Source organism: Lathyrus oleraceus, chromosome 5 (assembly GCF_024323335.1).
Source record: "Lathyrus oleraceus cultivar Zhongwan6 chromosome 5, CAAS_Psat_ZW6_1.0, whole genome shotgun sequence".
Taxonomy (NCBI): Eukaryota; Viridiplantae; Streptophyta; class Magnoliopsida; order Fabales; family Fabaceae; genus Lathyrus; species Lathyrus oleraceus.
The window spans coordinates 632,071,145-632,089,997 of record NC_066583.1 but is presented as its reverse complement, the minus strand read 5'-3'; the positions used below and the strand labels follow the sequence as shown (position 1 = coordinate 632,089,997).

The following is an 18,853-nucleotide window of genomic DNA, read 5'->3' as shown; positions in this document are numbered from 1 at the left end:
TAGGTGATGTTTCAACAGTCAGGTTATCTCTCACCTGTACATCATCTACTTGGACTACATGCGACGGATCATGGATGTACCTCCTCAACTGAGACACATGAAAAACCTCATTCAATTCGCAAGCGACGGCGGTAAAGCGATACGATAGGCTACCTCCCCTATCCTCTCCAAAATCTGATAAGGACCAATAAATCGAGGTGTCAACTTCTTCGACTTCAAAGCTCGACCAACGCCAGTTATTGGAGTAACACGAAGAAACACATGATCTCCCTCTTGGAACTCAAGTGACTTCCTCCTCTTATCATGATAACTCTTCTGACGACTCTGAGCAATTCTCATCTTCTCCTGAATCATCTTAATCTTTTCGGTAGTCTGTTGAACAATCTCCGGTCCAACCACAGCACTTTCACCGGACTCATACCAACATAACGGTGTCCGACATCTCCTACCATACAAAGCTTCAAACGGTGCCATACCAATACTCGAATGAAAACTATTGTTGTAGGTAAACTCAATCAAAGGTAAATAACAATCCCAAGCACCTCCCTTTTTCCAAAACACAAGCCCTCAAAAGATCCTCTAGTGACTGAATCGTCCTCTCAGTCTGACCATCAGTCTGCGGATGATATGCAGAACTCAATCTCAGCTTAGTTCCCAAAGCCTTCTGCAAACCTTCCCAGAACTTCGATGTAAATCTAGGATCTCTGTCCGAAACAATACTCGACGGAATACCATGCAAACTTACAATCTTCTCAATATACAACTCGGCTAGTCTCTCTAACGGATAATCCATTCTGATCGGAATGAAATGAGCCGATTTCGTCAATCTATCAACAATCACCCAAATGGCTTCAAAATTCTTATTTGTCCTCGGCAAACCAGAAACAAAATCCATACTGATACTATCCCACTTCCACTCTGGAATAGCCAACGGTTGCATTAGCCCAGACGGCTTCTGATGCTCAATCTTTGACTTCTGACAAGTCAAACAGGAATAAACAAAACTTGCAATTTCTCTTTTCATTCCCGGCCACCAAAATAACTTTTTCAAATCATGATACATCTTCGTAGCTCCAGGATGAATACTCAAACCACTACGATGTCCTTCTCATACAAGTAGTGCCTCCATAACTTCAGAACAAACACTACAGCTGCCAACTCTAAATCGTGTGTCGGATAGTTCCTCTCATGAACCCTCAGTTGTCTCGAAGCATAAGCTATACCCTGCTTATTCTGCATCAACACACCACCCAAACCCAACAATGAAGCATCACAGTAAACCTCAAATGATTCCGACGAACTCGGTAATATCAGAATAGGAGCAGTAGTTAACCTTCTCTTTAACTCTTGGAAACCTTCTTCACATTTCGAGTCCCAAACAAACGCTTGTCCCTTTCTAGTCAACATCGTCAACGGTAACGCCAACTTAGAAAATCCCTCAATGAACTTCCTATAATACCCTGCAAGTCCAAGAAAACTCCTTATATCAGAAACTGACTTCGGAGCTTCCCACTTAGATACCGCTTCTATCTTAGAAGGATCAACAGCAACACCACCTCTTGAAATCACATGACCAAGAAAACTAACCTCTTCTAACCAAAATTCACATTTAGAGAGTTTAGCAAATAACTTCTTTTCTCGTAGAACTTCTAAAACCACTCTCAAATGCCCAGCATGCTCTTCTTCAGATTTCGAATACACCAAAATGTCATCAATAAACACCACAACAAACTGGTCTAGGTACGGATGGAAAATTCTATTCATATACTCCATGAATACTCCAGGCGCATTAGTCACACCAAAAGGCATTACAGAATACTCATAATGTCCATACTTGTTCTGAAAGCAGTCTTCTGAATATCCTCAGTTTTCACACGTATCTGATGATATCCCGACCTCAAATCTATTTTGCTGAACACACTCGCACCAACCAACTGATCCATCAAATCATCAATCCTCGGCAAAGGATACCGATTCTTGATCGTCACTTTATTCAGTTGCCTGTAGTCCACACACAACCTCATAGTACCTTCTTTCTTCTTAACCAATAGCACTGGTGCACCCCACGGTGACACACTCGGACGAATAAACTTCTTATCCAACAGATCTTCCAGCTGACTCTTCAATTCAGCTAACTCAACAGCAGACATACGATACGGAGCCATCGATATCGGTCTAGTACCAGGTACCAAATCAATCGAGAACTCAACTTCACGCTCTGGCGGTAATTCATTCACGTCTTCCGGAAATACATCAGGAAAGTCACACACCACTGCTAGATCACGAATCACCAGTTTATCTTTAGCCTCCAAAGTCGCTAACAGCATAAACAACTCTGCCCCATTTGCTACTGCCTCATCCACTTGTCTCGCTGATAGAAACAAATCCTTTCCTTCCTCAACCTCAGGAAATATCACAGTCTTATCGAAACAGTTGATAGAAACTCGGTTAAACACCAACCAGTTCATACCCAAGATAACATCAATCTGCACTAGTGGAAGACACACAAGGTCTATCCCAAAGTCTCTACCAAAAATACTCAAAGGATAATTCAAACAAACTGAAGTAGTAGTCACTGAACCCTTTGCAGGAGTATCAATCACCATACTACCATGCATCTCAGATATCTCTAACTTAAGTTTCACAGCACAATCCAAAGATATAAAGGAATGAGTCGCACCTGTGTCAATAATAGCTACAAGAGGAAAGCCATTAATATAACACGTACCTCGGATCAAACGATCATCTGCAAAAGTCTCAGAACCCGATAAAGCAAAGACCTTGCCTCCTGACTGATTCTCTTTCTTCGGCTTAGGACACTGTGGACTGATATGACCCAACTCTCCACAGTTGAAACAAGTTACAGTCTTCAACCGACACTCTGCAGCCAAATGACCACCTTTGCCACACTTGAAACACTTCATCTCAGCACTGGTACACTCATGGACACGATGTCCAGCCCGACCACATCTATAACACTTAACAGGAGCACTAGAGTCTCCCCCACTAGGCCTCTTCATCCCACTCTGCTTCTGAAAACCTTTGCCAGCTGCATACGGTTTTCCACGATCATCCTGATTCTTGCCTTTCCTATCAACCCGTTGCTGATAGCTCTCTGCTCTGGCTTTGGAATCCTGTTCAAAAATCCTGCAACAGTCAACCAAGTCAGAAAACACTCTGATCCGCTGATATCCAATAGCCTGTTTGATCTCAGGACGCAACCCGTTCTCAAACTTCACACATTTCGAAAATTCTCCAGCAGCCTCATTATAGGGAGTGTAATACTTCGACAGTTCTGTGAACTTAGCCGCATACTCAGTAACAGACCTGTTACCCTGCTTCAATTCCAAAAACTTTATCTCTTTCTTTCCTCTGACATCTTCTGGAAAGTACTTCCTCAGGAATCTCTCTCTGAACACAGCCCAAGTGATTTAAGCATTCCCAGCAGTTTCCAACTCAGTGCGGGTAGCAACCCACCAATCATCAGCTTCCTCTGACAGCATATGCGTACCGAACCTGACCTTCTGGTTATCGGCACACTCAGTCACTCGGAAGATTCTCTCGATCTCCTTCAACCACTTCTGAGCGCCATCTGGATCGTATGCTCCCTTGAACATTGGAGGATTGTTCTTCTGGAACTCACTAAGTTGACGAGCAGCTCCCATTCCCACAACATTCAGATTTCCTCCAAGTACTCCAGCTAGCATACCCAGAGCCTCAGCAATCGCAGCATCATCTCTACCTCTTCCAGCCATCTCTATTCTGAAAACCCAACAAACTAAAACAATGAGTACTGATAGGGTTACACAACACCTATCCCGTACAGGGGAAACAGAATAATTACGACTCGACTCGACCGACTATGCTCTGATACCACTAATGTAACACCCTTCTAAAATACCCCAATTATTTAATTAAAAATAATAAACATATAACAATTCAGAGTAATTATGCCATTCAAGGGTGTCACACATAATATTCACACCATTCAACCATATAACGGTCATGCTCTTTTATTTATTCAAAACATAAACATTTGCATAAAACGCAGCGGATAGAGATCTCCTCAATCATGTAAAACATGTAACATTCACATGTAAATTATTCAACAACATAAAACATCCCATCCCGATGTTACATCTATCAGAGCACGACCCACTAAGGAGACTACACTAGACTCCAAGCATTCGCTTCTACTCAACTCATTTCTCGTTACCTGAAAAATAGTTGTAAGGGTGAGTTCCTCAATCGATATAATAAGCATTATAGAATATAATGTCATGTTAAGTAATTTAACACATTAACCACCCTAATCACAACATACAATCAGTAACAGCACATCAGCTCACATCATACTCAACATTCCATAACACGCAAGTATAATCTCAAATCATACTCTACAACAACACAAACACACGTATAATATTGGAATACATCCATTCATATTATACGCCATACATACATTATGCAATGAGACTCCACACATGCGGTACCGACTATTCTTGAACATATAGTTCAAGCTCACCGATCCCTCCAGATACGGCTACTAAGCTCACTAGTCCCACTCATTTGAGATCTAATGACTCACTCACTAATTCCTCACCATGGGAATTAGCTACAGCCCCGAAGGCTAGACTATGCACACTAATCATCTAGCATGCAAACATCAACAACAAATCCACAATGATTCACTCACTAATTCCTCACCATGGGAATTAGCTACAGCCCCAAAGGCTATGCTATGCACGCTAATCATCTAGCAATGCAGCATCAACAACAATTCACAACGGACATATGCTCACACTCTAAGCCATACAACAGTCCATTCACACATACATGCATAATACATACATTCACATCATTATGCATACCATCATACATCATCAACATATGTATCAACACATCATTATCATGTAAATCAATTAAACACAGTATTAGCACACTCTACTAATACCTATACTGCTCAAAACAGCGGGAAATAATCCCTATTACATCATACGTCAACATAGGCCAACTCTCAATTATGTACACAACATTAAAAAGCCAATTTTCCACTCTGCAACAGTGTTAACCGGTTAACGCCCTGGGTTAACCGGTTAACGCAGGCAAAAACACATTTTCTGGCAAAACGCAACAGTGTTAACCGGTTAACGCCCTGGGTTAACCGGTTAACGCAGGCAAAACAACACATTTTCACAAATTATAACAGTGTTAACCGGTTAACACCCTGGGTTAACCGGTTAACGCAGACAAAACAGCAGTTCCTGCGCTAACACAAGGCAGAATGCAGAATTCTCCGCATTTTCCGCCGTTGGAGGACTTCCGGACCTCCGATTCCGATTCCGTAAAAAGCTATACGTTCGGAATTTCACAACTAACCCAAACACAGATTCAATTACAGTCTAAATACAATTTATCCAACATAATTCTTCAGCATCAATAATCCCAATTAGGGTCAAATTAACGGCTTATCACTACCCATCACATATTATCCCATAATACCCATTAATCGACGATAAACCCCCCCTTACCTGATTAATTCGGCGAATCTTTGAGCTCCAAGCTTTTCTCTCTTCAACCTTCAGCCCTTGCTCTGTCTCTTTGCCCTTTTCCTCTTTCACGATCGCTTCTCTGCTTTTCACGTAAAAACCTTTTTTACTCCCAATGGACTCTTTTCCTTATTTCCAACATATATATATATTTTCCAATAATAATAATAATCCAATAATATTTCCAATTAATTAATTAAATTAATAAATATTATATTAATTTAAATTAAATAATTAGCCTTATTTCATCGGGGTGTTACAGGCACTGCCCCTAACAATCCTGTAGGGGGCGCTGCCCCTTGACCCCCGTCCGCTGACCGGGCAGCGGAACCCCCGGCTAACTCTGTGTAATGTGATCAGTCGCCGAAATTTATTTTGGTTTATTTAATTACCAGAATTTAAAATAATAATACTAATAATTTGTTTATTATTATTGTCTTGTGGTGATCGGTTATGACCTTAATTTTCCTTTATTTTGTCTTGGGATTTTAAAATACGACCTGCGTGTCGTGCCTCTTTTTTTTAATCTCTTAATGTAACTTCTTTTCTCATCTCACTCCCTCGTATGTAAAACGAGTTTCTTTTATGTAATGTAATGTTATGAAGAAAGAGAATAGTAGAATATCAAAGGAGGACAACCTTGAAGATCTTGCTTGGAGAAGCTTAGATCGTTATTAGGTTAACTTAGATTCTCTCATTGGCTTGGGAGAACAATTGCGCTAGGGGCCATAACTGTTTCATTTTGTATGTTGATGCATGTGAATGTATATTGATGCATGTAAGAGACGATTTATATGATAAATAAGCCAGTGAGATCAGAATAATTGCAAATTCCCTCAAATTAAATATTAAGTTTATGCTTTCCAAGTTTTAACACTCATCAAAACTGGTATCGAATAACGTAGGTTTCGTCTACGCGAGGTGCATATTCTATATTAGTAAGGTGCGATGAGATGATTGTAATATCCAATTGATATAACAATGGGTCAAATTTAACTAAACAAATTATGATAAGATTATATATGTTTAGAAGCAAGAGTTGTAAATGATCCATGTGATGGATTGGAATAAGGAGTTATTCACCCAACTAAAACATTCGAGAGTTGTATTGGATACAATTGGAAGGAGTTCCTACCTAAATAACCTAGTTTTGTGTAATCTGCCTACGCGGACTTAAAACAAAGTGAAATGTGGATCTCGATCCATTAGAAAATCTTCCAACGGGATTTTCCGAATCAAATGGTGAGGGTCATTTGTTTTGAATAAAATAGTGGGAGCATATTTAATTAAAGTCCTAATTAAATATGTTATTGATACTTATATTTTCATTATTTTCATATATATTAACATGACAACAAACACCTCTAACAACATTTTACGATCAATCCTTGATAAGGAAAAATTGTCTGTGACAAATTTTCTGGATTGGCATCGAAATCTGAGGATTGTCTTCAAACATGATAGAAAGTTGTATGTCTTGGAGAAACCTGTTCCTGAAGAGGAACCTCCTAGTTCTGCGCCTAAGGCAGAAAGATATGCTTATAAGAAGCATGTCGATGATGCCAATGAAACTGCTTGCCTCATGTTAGCTACCATGAACTCAGAGTTGCAAAAGCAACATGAGCACATGGCAGCATTCGATATGATCGAACACCTGAAGATGCTCTATCAAGAGCAGGCAAGGCATGAAAAGTTTGAAGTTTCAAAAGACCTTTTTCAAGGTAAGTTAGCCGAGGGAGCCCTGTAGGTCCCCATGTTCTCAAGATGATTGGGTATGTGGAGAACCTTGAAAGGTTGGGTTTTCCCCTTGGAAAGGAACCTGCGACTGATTTGATCTTGCAATCGTTGCCAGATAGATTCAGTCAATTTGTCCTTAATTTCAATATGAATGATATGGACAAATCTCTTCCTGAACTGCTAGTCATGTTAAGAGCTGCTGAGCAGAATCAGAAGTCAAAAGGGAAGTCCATTCTGATGATCAGAAATGGAAAGAGACAAAACAAAAGACCTACCAAGCAAGGTGATAAAGAGAAGGGCAAGGAAGTTGTCAAACCCAATCCCACTACTCCTGCTTTGAAGCCTAGTGGAGGCATAACAAAGGAAGACACCTGCTTCCATTGCGGTAAGACTGGACATTGGAAGAGAAACTGCCCAAAGTACCTGGAAGATAAGAAGAATGGAGTATAGACTTCAACTTCAGGTATTTTTGTTATTGAAATTAATTTATCTACTTCTGCATCATGGGTATTAGATACTGGATGCGGTTCTCACATTTGTACCAATGTGTAGGGGCTAAAAAGGAGTAGAGATTTGGAAAAAGGTGAAGTTGACCTACGAGTTGGCAATGGAGGAAAGGTTGTTGCTTTAGCCGTAGGAACTTATGTACTGTTTACCTAGTGGTTTAATAATTCAGTTAGAGAACTGTTATTATGTACCTGCAATTAGCAAGAATATTATTTCTGTTTCTTGTTTAGACAAGTTTGGTTTTTCATTTATATTAAAGAATAATTGTTGCTCCATTTATTTGAATGATATATTCTATGCTACTGCATAAATGAACAATTGACTATATGTCCTTGATCGTGAAATGCCTATTTATAACATTAATACTAAAAGGATGAAACCTAATGAGTTAAATCCAACTTACCTTTGGCATTGTCGATTAGGCCACATAAATGAGAAACACATTTCCAAACTCCATAAAGATGGACTCTTGGACTCTTTTGATTATGAATCATATGATACATGCATGTCTTGTTTAATTGGAAAGATGATAAAGTCTCCATTCACAGGAAAAGGTGAAAGAACTGTGACCATTAACATTGGGTTCTATATAAGGTTCTCAGAGTCATGAATTTCCTTGATTGTTTGCCACTTATGTCAATTTACTTGCCAAGCGTCATCTCCATCAAGGAAATATATTCATAGTGAGGTCTTCGTACTGACCCTCGTGAGAACAGCTTCTCGGGGACCCGCACTAAGAAACCATCATTTCTATTTGGCCCAAAGGTTTGAGGTTATACAAAGGTCCTTAGAGTCGAGGATCCTAATGAAAATACCGACGCTTACACTAAAAGCTTGACGGTCATCAATACCCTCAAAAGAATATACTCAAAGCGAGGTTCTCATATCAACCCTGACGAGAAAAGCTTCTTGGTGTCCCATACTACTCAACCTCAACTATCTTAATTTTACTCTCTAGACTCAGGTAGAGAGTCTTTCCCACAGGGTTTTCTTGCTATCCATAGTATCCATTTTGTACCCCATCCTCAAAGAGCCATGTAGCAGATTAGACAATGTCAACAGAAACAAAGAAAACATATAGATAACAAGATAAAACCAAAATATAAACACCCATACACGAAAAAAAGACAACCTAGACTAGGCTTGACTTGCTTAGGGAAACCGAGTCCCCAACAGAGTCGACATCTGTCACTATGCGAAAAACTGATGACAGACACAAAGTCGCCATCAGATTTTATTTATTCCAAAAAGAGGAAAGGGAAAATAATTGATAAAATCCTCTAAAGAAAAAAGAAAATGGTCTCGACACCAAATTAGGGTTTGAAAATCGGTTATGCAAGGGGAAAGTATTAACACCCCTCATATCCATCGTACTCGATGAGAACCATCTATGTTTTCTATGTGAAATGGATGTTTATCTTATCTTAACACTTATTTGATATCGGAAAAAGAAGGGGAAAATGATTGGTTTTTTATTATTGTGCTCGCCAAGGATTGGGGCCCTTGTGCCTGCATATCATTCATCGTGAAATGAAGAATCAGAGCTCTGTACTTTAAAGTAGAAAATGATTGTTTGTTGGTTGTTTTTACCTTGAAAAAGGGTTTTTGAAGTGATGCCCCAAGGCGCAAAAATATGTTTGATGAGTTGATGTTGTTTTTGGGGTTTTGGAAAAGAGATTATTTTTTTATTAGAATTGCACTAAAGACTATGGGCCGAGGTGAATATTTCAGACAAACAAGCCAATCGTCTTATGTCCAAAATACTCAGAGAGAGGGTAGGAAAGCTTCATTCTCACTCCTTCTCCGCCACTTAAAGCTCGTGGCACACAATTCTAATTATATTTTATTGTATTTTGAATTTGATTAAGAAAATGCAGCTTGAAATTGGATCAATGGTTTATTGCTTACTGATTTTGAAATGTAGAGGTACATGGATATTTACAAGGAAATAAATGCGAGAAATAAAGGGTCTCATTTTAAGGTAGCCGAAGAGAAATCCTTGTGTGTGCAAAATGACCTAAGCTAACAAGTGGATAATGGGATTAAGAACATGTCTCCCTAGGGTAATGCCATGAATGTCATTCTTATAATAAAAGATTGCAAGTCATTGATGAAATTCCAAGCCAGAGCAATAGGTCAAGAATCCTGATCCAAGGTCCAATTGCAAGGGTACTAATGAGTTCTCTAAGTCCAATTGTGGGTCACATATGAATGCTTCTTTTTGGTCTTTTGATTTTATCTTTTTTTTTGTTCTTTTTGGTTATGCAATGCAAGAAAGAAAATGATAATAAATAAATGAAAATAGGATAATGATGCATGGAATAGATACAATGATGATGAACTTGAGAATAAAGTGCTTGAAAGTAAATAGAAAGGAAATAAATTGACAAGAAAATAAATGACAAGAAATAAATGACAACATAAGATTAGGTCAACAAGTCAATGGTTAGTGACAAAAGTTAATGACGAGGAGTTAAGTTGCAAAGGGTAATCACTTAGGAATCCTATATCCATAAGTCAAAGGACTTAAAATATGGTGCATTAAGGGATAAACTATCATTGATTCAAAGTGTCAAAAATGATCCAATGATCATTTATCAACATGTTTGAATAATGAAGATTGAATCGACTCAAACGTCCATCTATCAATGATTTGAAGTGTGGAAGATTTCATCACCCGAGCAATCACAAATTAAATCAAATAAGATAAAAATTTAAACAACAAATTCCAAATGTTAGTGGTTAATAATCAAAGGAAAGATTTAATCGAGTCAGGACACTTTAGCGTTATGTTAAGCAATCATAAGTGGACTTATGTAGAAGCGACACTTATCTGAGGTCGGCCAATAACAATGTATGTGCTAAGCATGTTAGAGGAACTAACACAAATTTAGCCTCTTGAAACAATTCATCATAGATAAAAATGCAAAGGCAAGCTCAAGCACTAAAAGGTCTCATCTATCATCAAGAGATTCAATAATATGATCAACCAAGGGAAACCTGTCAACACCACAAAGTGTCAATAATGATCCATTGATCATTTATCAACATGTTTGAAATGTTAAAGGTTCAATCAACCTTAGGATCAATGATCAATGATATTCAAGTTTGTCATTAATCGTAAAATAAAAAACAATGGGATAAAATGGTCACAAATAATAATAATAAACAATAATAATAATATGATTATATTAAATAAAAAATTAATTGAAGAAGATAAATCAAAAGTTGATTAAAAGGTGGTTAAAAATAAAAAATAGTAAAATAAATAAATAAATAAAAATAAAAAATGAATCAAAAGGGGGGTGCAGACAGCAAGGTGGGTTGATGAAAAGAAGAAAACACTTGGGTCCAAGTGTTAAGGGCCCAAACCAAAACTAAAGAGTGGATGGTCTGAAATCTCTTCCCTCCCTCAAATTTTTTAAAACACTCTCTAAAGTAGCCCTCTCCCGCTCCGCCGCGCCGGAGCTCATCGCCGCCAGCGGTAGAGCTTAAAGACAACCTAAACCTTACACCAAACTCTTCGTCTCACCTTGCTAAAAACGAATACCCAAACCAAACAACATAATTCATAAGCACCGGGCTGAATCGAAGAGAGGAAATCAAGAACACTAGATTGGAAAACAAAAATTAAATGATGATGGGTGCAAATCAGAGTCTCAAACAAGGGGGGTTTGAATCCCCATGCAAAACTCTACCTCGTGGTAACTTTGTCTGAGGAAATGGAGGGGTTTGAGGTATTGCTTCGCCGGATAAGAAGACCGGAGCACCACGACGATAACAATGGTTAGGTCAGTTCACTTTGTATCTTTTCTTTATGTATTTTGTTTCTTCTTCTTCTTCGGTTTCTGAGAGAAAGTGAGTGAGTGTTGAGAGATTTGAGAGAGGTTTGGGTTAGAATTTCTGATGCTGATAACTTGAATTATTTTTGGGGTTTAAGGGTAATGGTGGCTTGCCTTAACTGTTTAGGGTTGCTCCACCTCCTTCTTGCTCTGAGGGTGCTTCTTTTTATAGTGAAAATATTAGGTTTTGGTTTGATTTTTGATAAGGCAAAGCAAAGGGGATAAAATAGGGTAATGAAATTGTTGTTGCAAAACAATGTTTTCTCCAATGTGTGTTGGCTTCTGAAAAGCAATTGTCCTTGTACTTTGAATGTTTTTCTTGTCTTGTTTTGGACTGATGTGGATTTACTGCAGTGAAAAAGTAAATAGGTGAATTTATGGTTTTTTGTGTTTTTGTGAATTGTGCTTTGAACATTGCTAGTGTGAAACGTTAGGGATTGATATTGTTGCATTGATTTTGCTGTGAACTGATGACGGTTGGCTCATGTTTTTATGTTGAAAGATGGAATTGTTTGCTGTAGCTTTGCTCTTTAACTCATCTCATGGTGCATTGACCTTGCTTGTTGCAGCTTTGATGATGGAATGATATTGTTTTGATGGGCTGCTCTCCCATAGCTTATGGTCCATAGTGTGAAGGAATGAACCTGTTGCAGATTGAGTTGAACTGAAGGTGAGTTGAACATTGTTGTCATTCTTGTTATGCACTGCAGGATGTTTGGAAATGAGGTGCATGGAAAGGTTGTTTGTTTGATTTGAATTGGTTTTCTATGGTTTGTTAAACTATGCACTTCTAGTTGTTTATGCATTTGGAACGTGATGTGTGCTTTCCGCAAGTATACAGAATACGTCAGAGTAATATAAAAGATTATCGATCCCACAAAGACCAATGTCAATCTATCGATTACTATCGTTACGGTGTTTATCTAAGGCAAATCAAACAGGTGTAGAGAGTGCACATGAATTAAAAATAATAAAGATATATTTAAAGAAAATGATACTGGAATGTAATTCACATCAATTAAACAGTACTCCTATTGTTTCTAAATAGAATTACTTATGAGGCAATATTTTCTTCCTTGAAAAAAAGTTAATTACAAATGAACCGTTGCGTTAGCGTAATCGGAATCGGACCTAACCTCAAATATATACCTGCCGCTCACGCTACACTGGTCGTGTATTGCGTTAAAGTGAAAAAAAAAACCTTTTTTATGTAATTACCTCCAAGGCTCAGTTGAAAATTGCTTTTGATTATAAACTTTTAACATAAAAGGGTTTCCGGAAAATGCTCGGCCAACCGGATCCTAAACTTATAAACGCGTCCGAAAATAATTTTAAAATGACTTTTTAATAATATTAAAATCTCCTAATAAATTTAACAAAGCGCTTTCGCTGTTTTTATCAATTAAAAACTAACCAAGTTTTATCTTAAATGTCGGACGACTTTCGATCCTACGCGACTTAATCACGGATCTAATTTCATAATAACCGATCAAATTAAACACAAGAAACATGTATTAAAATCAAAACAACCCCAAAAGTTTTCCTACAGATACAACATACGGAGTGCCGTCGAAACGACGGTCCTCACATTCCAGCACTAAGGATTTAGCTGGACATGGTTACGTTAAACAACATATCATATAATTGTTTTATGGAATAAGTCATTTAGGGAAATAAAGTGTTAAGTGTGCAAATGGTTTTAAAAGTGAACCACAAAAATGATACGTTAAAAGTATGGTTTAAAAATGAACCTTTTGCGATAATAAATCTGACAAGTAATCGTGCAAGGAAAATAAGCAAATTAAAGGCACTGTGGGAAATAAACAAATTAAAGGCGAAGCGAGAAATAAACAAATTAAAGGAGAAGCGAGAAATAAACAAATTAAAAGCAAAGCGATAAAAAAACGCATTAAAGGCTAAGCGGGAAATCTCTAGTCATGGCCTATGTCTAAAAACCTAAGTCCTATTTATAGTGTAACAATGCCTCAGAGGTTACATAACACCTTCAAAATTCGTGTGGAGAAAAAAAAATCTCTAGTCATGGCCTTTTCCTAGCAACTGCTCTTGACTGGGCGCAAAATAGGAAGATGGCGCCCGCCATCTAGGCATGGTGTCCGCCATATGCATAAAGTGTGGAAGACGTCGTCATGTGACCGTTGAAACATGGGTGAGAGCTTACACATCATGGCTACTCAATGATCAACGCAATGTGGAGCGCCATGTGTGTATTTTTCACTGAAAATCTCTGATTCTTACTCTTTTCGCTTGCTTTTTCCATGAAAGGCTTTATTTTGGCAATGTACCTGAAAATAAGACAAAAGATAAGCATAATGCAAGAAAATAGAAATAAAACTATAATAATCATGTGCAATCCGAGCCAAATACGCAGTGTGTTTCAGTGTTATCAAATTCTCTCACACTTAAACATTTTCTTGTCCTCAAGCAAACTCTTATGAGCATAAAAGAAAAAGACATCAACACACAAGTATCAAATTCAGGCTAAAGACTTTTAGTTCAATCAAGGTTGCGTAGATAGGTACTAACTCGTGAACTAAGGATATCGTAATAACACTTTTCGCAGTTTGCGATCATGAGTTTCTTTCCTATACAAACCAATCCACATCATGTTATTATACCTAAGCCTAACTTACTCGTCCCTTTTTTCATCCTTTTTCATTCAGGCACAATCATATTAAGCCTGTTATCTTATACTGACATGGTTAACGAACCTGTTGGTGACCCTGATCCAAATTTGTGTCAACATTAAATAATTTTTGTTATTTTAGCACAAACATATAAGCATAAGTTTTAGAAGTTTCTCTACCTTTGGGTTAAATAACCGAGTGAGGTTTACCTAACTTAGAGGATAAATCCTTTTTCAAATTCTTAGCTTTTTCTATATGTATTTTTTTCCTGGATCACTCACCTATTTGCATCGGCTTGTTCATGTAGTGGTAACTAAGATGGTGTTGACTGCTAAATTAACTACTTAAGGATTAATTCAAGGGTGAGATTTCAAGGCCACAACATAATAAGTATTCGGATTGGTCCTATAATTAAGAAACTTACGGTGTCAAAACGATATCGATTTTTCAAAAGTTCTTCCAAGTGTCTGCAACCTATTCTAAACTTGTCTAACAACCCAAAAATTTCAAAATAAAAGTTGTTTTTTTATTCCAATTTTTATATTGTCATGGCTAAAGAAATGGGGGGAAATAGACAAACTACACATACGACTCGTCAAGCACATGTAATTATTAAAAAAAACTAGAAGCATAATTAAAACTAACTAGAAAATAATAAAATTAGAAAACATAAAGAAAATGAAAACAGTAAATATCTCCTCCCACACTTAAACCGAACATTGTCCCCAATGTTTCGATAAAAGGTGAAAACCGATAGGTAAAACCTGGGCAACGCTACTGCTGACCATTGGTACCCTCTCCTCCCTGATCTAAACGTCAAGGATGACGATTCCTACTACGGTGACGAGCATTATGTGAAATCTCGAGTTGCTCAACCCATGTTGTCAGTGCGGTGTTTGACTCTTTAAGTCTTCTGATGTTCCCCTAGTATAGAAGCCTGATTCATCACCATAAGGTCGAAGTGAGTGGCCATGTAAGCTTGTTGGCCCTGCTGTTGAGAAGCAATGGCATGTTGAGACTCTAGGATGGTCTGCATAGATTTCTCAATCTATCTCTGAGACTTGCGCATGAAGTCCATCGCATCCCGTTGATGCTCATAAATGGCATACAACAGATCATAATGTTCTTCTTCACGAGCTCTTTGCTCTCTCAACATTTCTTCAGTAAAGTAGTAGTCAGTGGATGTACCTGCAAAAGGATGAGTAAAAGGTGGTGTGTGTGCTAGTGATGCATGAGGTTGAGGTGCATTATGAATGGGAGATTGGTTTCTCCGCTCATATTCGTCATCGGTTCCATCACCTTCGTCCGCCATGATATTTGGTGGTAATGAAACGATAAAGGGTGCAACCAGTAGGTCAAAAGTCTAGTTTCTTTGAAGTCGCACATCGTTACAACGAGAACAAGGTAAAACAACACTAAAGATAACCATATTATGAACCATGAGGTGATATCCTCCCTTTTTCCTTACCTTGCATAAACGCATGTCTCTTAGAAATTTTAAATAAATTATGTGATAACGCAAAAATGTATCGTATTTTTGGCTTCATATGCACTGCTTTTTATTTGATTAACACTTATTATTATGCAGTATTTTATGTTTATTGCAGTTATTTATCAAATACAAGGTTTACAAGCAAGCAAAGTGGAAAATAGCAAAAAGGAAAGAAAAAGAGAAGAAAATGAAGAAAAATAGAGAGTATGGGCCCACCAAACCAAATGGGGTTGTGGCGCCCATCACTTGGATGTATGGCACCCTTCACATGATCCAAAGAGGGTGGTGGCTCCCACCACAAAGCATGAAGATTGTGGCGCTCATCCCTCAAAATGTGGTGCTCGCCACGGAGTCCAAAACTAGGGTTGTGGCAACCGCCACAACGCAATCTTCCCTACTTTTTCTCCATGATATTATCCACGATTCCACTAATCTTTTGGCTACAATTTAGGGAAGTGGAAACTATATAAAGGAGGGTTGTTTCTCCTTAGACTCTCTCTCTTCATGATTTCGATCATACGCTTAATTTTAGTCAGATTTTTTTTTTGGTTAATTTCCTAGGCAGTTTTTCCTACTTTGTAAAAGTGATAGTTTCTCCACATTGGGGACTATTGTAATTTATTTTACACATTTGAATTCAATTGTAACGGTTACTCATTACCAAAGCTTGCCGACATTATTTTATTTGAAGAATCAAGATTCAGTTCCAGTTCTCAATTCGTAATCCAGGTTTTATTTTGATTGCTATTTTATTTATTTATGCGTTATTGTATGTTTGATTTTCCGAATACCATGTCTGTTACCGGATCCATGTCCGGCTAAACCCTTAGGTATCGGTATGTAAAGACCGTTGAAACGACGGGATTCGTAAATAATTGGTGTTATTTTTTATAAAACTTATTTTTCCGGTTTTAGTTTCTTATTTTATTCAAACTTTTTTTCGTACGAGAGTACAAAACAAACAAAGGTTACGGTCAACAAGAACGAGAGTTTGAGATTTTAACCAGATAGCTGAAACTAGGCATTAATCCTAAATACAGCGAGATCGCTTTATGATTAATTAGACTTTATTCATATTCAAAAGTTACTTTTAAATTCAAAATGAGACCGCGAGAGCCAAGCATTCTGGTTTAGGAGTATGGTCAGAGTTAATAAAACGAGAGTGTGAGACTAAGTCCTTTATATAAATAATTTCTACTGAAGAATATTTTGACCAATAAGATTACACCAAATATCTATCGAATCCCCGAAGTTTGATGCGTTACACACTGATATCCCTTTATCATATATCTTTATTAATATTATGTTTACGTTATAGTTATTTCTCTTCATCCCTCCAATCTTAGAATGATCATCAGCCTTAGATTTACATAGTAACATTAGATAACAATACATTCGATTATTATTCCTTGTGGGTTTGATAATCTTTAAAACTATGCAATAGGACTGTGCACTTGCAGTCACGATTCCCATCAACTTACTAAGTCGCGATCAAGCTTTTGGTGCCGTTGTCGGGGACTAATTTAGTCGATATCGTAACTCCAGTGTTGCCTAGTATAGACTAAGGCAACACTTCTATTTCCCTTTCTACATTTGTAGAGTGTATGCCAAGTACTCGCTCTCAAGGCAAGAAGTTAAAGCTACCGTTCGACGAACCTGGGCGTTATCTTAGATTAGAACGTCGGATACAAGATTTGATACGAGAACATCGTATCAAGCTAAATCTTCCCGATCTTAATATCCTTATTCCTGAACCAGTTATTCAACCAGAGATGGCCGAAGGACTGCAAAACCGTCCTCTTAAGTACTATACAATCCCTTCACAGGATGAACCACATAACAACATCGCTGCCCCTGCCATCGAGGCCAATAATTTCGAGCTAAAACCTTCGTTGTTGTCAGCCGTACAACAAAACCAATTTTCAGGTAGTCCCACGGAGGACCCGAACCTACATTTGTCAGTGTTTTTTCAATACGCAGACACAGTGAAAGCAAATGGTGTCAGCCCTGAAGCTATAAGACTACGCCTTTTCCCATTCTCATTAAGAGATAGAGCTAGAGCTTGGCTCTAGTCTCTACCATCCAACTATGTCACTACGTGGAACGAGTTGAAGAAAGTTTTCTTAGCACGATATTTCCCACCTAGTAAGACGACTATGCTAAGAGCCCAAATAAACGGGTTTAAACAAAAAGATAATGAATCACTTTTTGAAGCTTGGGAGAGATACAAAGACATGATGAAGCTTTGTCCACATCATGATTTAGAAGAATGGTTGATCATCTATGCCTTTTACAATGGTCTCTTGTGCAACACAAGATTGACAATAGATGCTGCCGCAGGTGGCGCACTTATGGATAAACCCTATAATGAGGCCTATCAACTTATCAAAAGTATGACCCAGAATCATTACCAGTGGGGAAGCGAAGGAACCTCCGTAGAGAAACCTCCAACGAAAGGCGGCATGTACAAATTAAGCAGTCTTGACCATGTCAACGCCAAGGTAGACGTTCTTACTCAAAAGATAGACAACTTGACCATAACACCCCAGCCATCGTGGCTTCCGTAGCACCAAACTGTGAGATATGCAGATTTCTAGGGCATGCTTCCCCAGAATGTCAACTCTTGACAAGAACCTCCACAGACCAGGTGAACTATGCTCAAGGAAACCCTTACTTAAACACCTATAACCCATGTTGGAAGAACCATCCTAATTTTTCGTACAAAAAGAATAACGCATTGTATGCACCTAACAAAGCACCTGTTGTACCACTAGGATATCATAAAGCTACCACAAATACTCAAAATGCTCCTAGGAAGTTAAACCTAGAAATAATGATGGAAAACTTCATAGCTACCCAAGCCCAAACAAATAAGGATTTCCTAAATCAAAACATACACACTAGTGAGCAAATCAAGCAGTTAGCAAACAAGGTAGACGTGTTAGCCACCTATAACAAAATGTTGGAAACACAAATCTCGCAAGTGGCTCAACAATAAGCACCTACTGCTGCTCCTGCAGGCACATTTCCTAGACAGCCGCAACCAAACCCGAAAGGTCATGCAAATGCTATTATACTACG

At 38.1% G+C, this 18,853-nt stretch overlaps 1 non-coding gene across 1 annotated transcript; it reads right to left on the bottom strand.

Moving 5' to 3' along the window:
* Positions 1–17,928: 17,928 nt before the first annotated feature.
* LOC127090157 (small nucleolar RNA R71) lies at positions 17,929–18,035 on the bottom strand. The gene has a single exon (XR_007791686.1). It is a non-coding gene; the product is annotated as a small nucleolar RNA R71 (small nucleolar RNA).
* Between the last annotated feature and the right edge of the window lie 818 nt (positions 18,036–18,853).